The sequence below is a fragment of the Physeter macrocephalus genome, chromosome 1 (assembly GCF_002837175.3).
Source record: "Physeter macrocephalus isolate SW-GA chromosome 1, ASM283717v5, whole genome shotgun sequence".
NCBI lineage: Eukaryota > Metazoa > Chordata > Mammalia > Artiodactyla > Physeteridae > Physeter > Physeter macrocephalus.
In genome coordinates this window covers 89390961-89396670 of record NC_041214.2, presented here as the reverse complement: position 1 = coordinate 89396670, position 5710 = coordinate 89390961, and positions in this window count along the sequence as shown.

Genomic DNA, 5710 nt, shown 5'->3' with positions numbered 1-5710 from the left:
CTAACTTTGGGTTTTGTTTGTTCTTCTTTCTCTAGTTCCTTTAGGTGTAAGGTTAGATTGTTTATTTGAGATTTTTCTTGTTTCTTGAGGTAGGCTTGTACAGCTATAATCTTCCCTCTTAGAACTGCTTTTGCTGCATCCCATAGGTTTTGGATTGTGTTTTCATTGTCATTTGTCCTTCTAGAGAACTTTTAATTTCAGTTATTTTGTTCATCACAGTTTGTTTGCTCTTTAGTTCTTCTAGATCCTTGTTAAATATTTCTTCTATTTTCTCCATTCTGTTTCTGAGATTTTGGATCATCTTTACTAACATTACTCTGAATTCTTTTTCAGGTAGGTTGCCTATTTAGTCTTCATTTATTTGGTCTTGTAGGTTTTTACCTTGCTGCTTCGTCTGTAACATTTTTTTTGTCATTGCATTTTTTTTTTTTTTTTTTTTTGATGGATGGGGCTGTATTCCTGTCTTACTGGTTGTTTGGCCTGAGGCATCCAGCACTGGAGTTTTCAGACAGTTGGATAGAGCTGGGTCTTGGTGCTGAGATGAGGACCTCTGGGAGGCCTCACTCCAATTAATATTCCCTGGGGTCTGAGGTTCTCTGTTAGTCCAGCAGTTTGGACTCAGAGCTCCCACCAAAGAAGCTCAGGCCCGACCTCTGGCCTGGGAAGCAAGACCCCACAAGCCGTGTGGCACAGAAAAAAAAAAAAGAAGAAAAACAGAGCAATACAATAACAGAGAATAAAAAACAAAATACAATTAGAAAGATAAAAAATATATTAGGAAAAATAAAAATATAATTGAAACAACTGCAATAGGTAAAATAAAACCAGAGTCAACAACAATGAATCAACAAGGTAAAACAGAACCCCAGTCTAAAAGAGGAAAAAAGAAAAAAGAAAAAAAGAAAAGCCTTGGCTACGGGGGGCAGAGTTTAGTTCGGGGGGGGGACTTAGGCAGGGGTGGGGTTTAGGGTGGGTGGGACCTAGGCAGGTGGGGGGTGACATTTGGGCATGGGGCAGGGCCTAGGCTCAGGACCTAAGCAGCCAGAAAAGGCCTTGGGGCCGGGGGTTTAGGCAGGGCAACGTTTAAGTGTGGGGTGGGGCCTCTGCTTAGGACCTGCGCCAAAGTGGATAGGCAGCACGTCCGAAGGAGGGCCTCTGGAGTGTGGAGTTCTGGAGTTTGGACGTAGGGCCCTGCGTGAGGGTGTGTGGGTAGGGTTTAGGCCCAGCACGGTTGGAGGGGGTCTCAGAGGGGGTCTCCAAGTGTAGAGGTAGGGCCCTGGGTGCAGGTGTAGGGGTGGATCTTGGGCTCTGTGCAGCAGGAGGGAGGCTCCAAGGGCAGAGTATTAAGCCTGGGAGCCCAACAGGCTCCCCAGTGCCTAAGGGGACAGGGAAAGCACTGGCCCCGTTCCCTTCCGTTCCTTCACACCCCTCCCCCACTGTCTCCCCCAGGGTCTCCCCCATCCCCGCTGGACCCCTAACCGTGGATGGGTCCTGCTGGGTGTAGGAACTCCTCCCCTCCCCCAGCCACCTGTCAGGGGTGCCGGTCCCGTAGGTCCGGCCTTTACTTTTGCTCCCCATCCCTCCCTCCCACTCCCTCAGGACCCGTGGGCAGAGGATCAGGCCCGGGATCTCAGCAGACTCCTGGGGGTCCAAGTGGGCAGGGGAAACCTGGCCACGCTCCCTTTTGATCCTCTGCCCTCCCAATGGTCCTCCAATTTCCCCCTTTAGACGTGGGATCCCTTCCCCTCCCCCAGCCACCGCTCAGGGGCACCAGTCCTGTCCTGCCTCCACTTCTCCCCCTCACTCCGCCCGTCCTACCCAGTTGCTGGGGGTTCCTCCCGTCCCCTTAGGTGTCTGTGGTCCCCCACCGGTGCCTGGTAGGTGCCCTAGTTGTGCCGAGAGGCGAATTCCGTGTCCTCCTAGTCTGCCAAATTGACCCCGCCCCTCCAATAGCTTCTTGAGACAGAGTGTATAGGAAGAGAATTTTTTGAGACTGCATATCCAAAAATGTCTTTGTTCTGCCTCACACTTGATTGACAGTTTGGCTGTCAAGTTGGAAATAATTTTTCTCCAGAATTCTGAAGGGGTTACTCTATTCTCTTCCGGCATCCAAGAAATTTTGCTATTGAGAAGCCTGATGCTGTTCTGATGGCAATTTTTTGTATATTAAATGTTTTCCTGGTGACTTTTATTCATCTGAAATTTCATGGTAATGTGCAATGGTGGTCTCCTAAGCATATGGAGAAAGGGTCAGGACCCGGGCATCTAACTGCTCTTGGTATAGACTTTCCACCAGCCCCTCCCCCCACCCAACTCCACGCTTGTTCCTTCTTACCAGTGTACCTGTTTCCTCTAATTCCTGAGTCTTTCTCGGATTCTGCCGTGCAAATTAGCTTTCTCATTATTAGCCCCAGCTATAGGCACAGATGTTTGAGCTGCCACCGTTTTGCTTAGTCAATTAATACTCCTCCATCTTTTTATCTTCCAAAATTTTGTGAACATTTCTTGTACACAGTGTCTCTTCTGTTTCCTTTGTCCTTAATGGTACTCAAAAAAATATTTCTTTCCTTACTGCCATTTTAGAGGAATTATGAGAAGGTACAAAGATAAACCCAAAGTACAGTCTTAATTACTGTAGTATTTAATAGGAAATCTTCCACAATATTTGATGAAAGCCTCATTAATGCTATTTTTGTTATTACCATATTATTGAATTTCCATCTTAACTTCTGCATAATTATTATCCATATACTCATCTTTATCATTAAAGCTTAACATAAAATTTGCTTTTGATATAAACTTGCAAACTTGAAATTGTACTAAGAAATTGTTATTACCTAATTCCCTCCCTTCCTTCCCTTTTTTTTGTATAACTGCTGAATTTTTGTATATTTTCTAAATAACTGTACCAAAATAGATGTTTGGCCAGGCCACTGGCTTAATAGCTAGTAATATTCCACATTATATAAATATATATATTTCATTAACATCTCAGTACTCAAAGTGTGACCAGTAGCACTGACAGTATCTGGGAACTAGTTAGAAATGCAGACTCTGAGGCTCCACTCTATCAGATCAGAATGTTTTAACTAGATCCCCACGTGATTCACACATTAAAGTTGGAAAACTAATCTAGTATTTCACCATAGCATGCCCCTCTCTCAGGTTTCCCCTTCTTGCTCCCATTCCCAGAAGTACCCAAGACATTTTCCTTTCAAATGTCTTACAACTTGAGTATGATGAAAGTTCCCTTTTCTATCCCTCCCCCATCCTCGTGGGTCTGTCCCAGAGGGTATCCTCCAGGTCTCTGCTCCTCCAAAAGGGAAAAGCCTCGAAAAGTACACGCTCTAGAGCCATGTTACTTGGGTTCATTTAAACTCCAGCTCTAGTAGTTACTAGCTGTGGGACCTTGGGCAAGCACATCACTGCACTGTGCCTCAGTTTCAGGTGTAGTAGTAATAAGGCTTTAATGCATGTTAGCTGTCATCCTCTGAAATCAAGGCCTTAACAACTGAGTATTTAGGAATTTCTCTGTATCTTCTGCTAATGGTACTTCCATCACACAGGTGTGTGAAAGGATATTTTATTCATTTGGACTTTTGTTACTTAATCAACTGGTTCCACCTTCATCTGGGTATGATTTTATAAATATTTGCTGAGTCAACAGATTCCCCAAACCTTTTGGACTTGTGGAGTGCCCAGGAAGTGAACATAATTCCTGTTAGAGCTTTAAGAATGAGGGATCCATCTTCTTCAAGGTTCAACAAATATTCTGAGAAAAATGAGCACAGGGAACAATAGGGGAGGGAGATAGGTGACGGGAGAAAGCCAGAGGAATTTCAGCATTGGTGGGAGGAGAGGGGGAAATGGGGACAGATACTGTCTAGAGGGCAATTGTCTAGTGATGGACTTAACTTTCCCAACATTAAGTATGATGGTAGCTGGAGGTTTTCCACAGATGCCCTTTATCAGACTGTTTCCTTCTATTCCTAGTTTCCTGGGGCTTCCCTGGTGGCACAGTGGTTGAGAAGCCGCCTGCCAATGCAGGGGACACGGGTTTGTGCCCCGGTCCGGGAAGATCCCACATGCCGCGGAGCGGCTGGGCCCATAAGCCATGGCTGATGGGCCCAGCCGCTCCGCGGCATGTGGGATCTTCCCGGACCAGGGCATGAACCCGTGACCCCTGCATCAGCAGGTGGACTCTCAACCACTGCGCCACCAGGGAAGCCCCTGTTACTGTGTTTTTGATCCCTGGAATTTCTTTTTGAGTCATTCTTTTTATTTATTTGTGCTCCGCAACGGGAGAGGCCACAGCAGTGAGAGGCCCGCGTACCGCAAAAAAAATTAAAAATAAATAAATAAATATTCTTAGTTTCCTGAGAGTTTTATCATGAATCAGTGTTGAATCTTGTCAAATGCTTTGTCTACATGTATTGAAATGATCATGAAGTATTTCCTTTATTCTGTTAATATGGTGGTTATAGTTATTGACTCTTAATTTTAAACTAACCTTTCATTCTGCAATAAACTCTACTTGCTCATAAGGTATTATGCTCTTTACCTATTGCTGAATTCAATTAGCTAATAGTTTAATGATTTTTGCATCTATGTTCATGATATATATTGATATCTCACTTTCTTTCCTTGAAATGTCTTTTGCCAGTTTTGGTATTAGAGTGATACTTGTTCTCATTTTTTCAAAAAAATTGGAAAAAGTATTCCCTTTTCCCTATTTTCTGAAAATTTATGTAGAATTAAAGCTTTTCTTCCTTAAATGTTTGATAGAATTCACCAATAAAGCCATGTGGACCTGAAGTTCTTTTGCAGGAAAATTTCTGATAATAAATTTCTTTGATATAAGGCTATTTACATTTTCTGTCTCATATCAGTTTTACTAAGCTATTATTTTTCAAGAAATGTGATGACTTCATCTAATTTATTGGTTAAAATTTGTCCATTATTATCCTTTTAATGATTGTAAGATCTATAATAACATCCCCAATTTCATTCCTGATAGGGATAATCTGTGCTTTTTCTTTTTCCACTGAGTTTTGCTAGAGGTTTAACTTTATTACTCTTCTCAAAGAACCAACTTTTGGCTGTGTTAACTCTATGATTTACCTGTTTTCAGTATCACTGAGTTTTGCTCTTACTTTTTTTTTTTTTAACATCTTTATTGGAGTATAACTGTTTTACAATCTGAGTTTTGCTAGAGGTTTAACTTTATTACTCTTCTCAAAGAACCAACTTTTGGCTGTGTTAACTCTATGATTTACCTGTTTTCAGTATCACTGAGTTTTGCTCTTACTTTTTTTTTTTTTAACATCTTTATTGGAGTATAACTGTTTTACAATAGTGTGTTAGTTTCTCCTTTACAACAAAGTGAATCAGTTATACATATACATATGTTCCCATATCTCTTCCCTCTTGCGTCTCCCTCCCTCCCACCCTCCCTATCCCACCCCTCTCGGTGGTCACAAAGCACAGAGGTGATCTCCCTGTGCTATGCGGCAGCTTCCCACTAGCTATCTAATTTACATTTGGTAGTGCATACATGTCCCTGCCACTCTCTCACTTCGTCACAGCTTACCCTTCCCCCTCCCCATGTCCTCAAGTCCATGCTCTAGTAGGTCTGTGTTTTATTCCCATCCTACCACTAATCTCTTCATGACATTTTTTTTCTTAGATTCCATATATATGTGTTAGCATA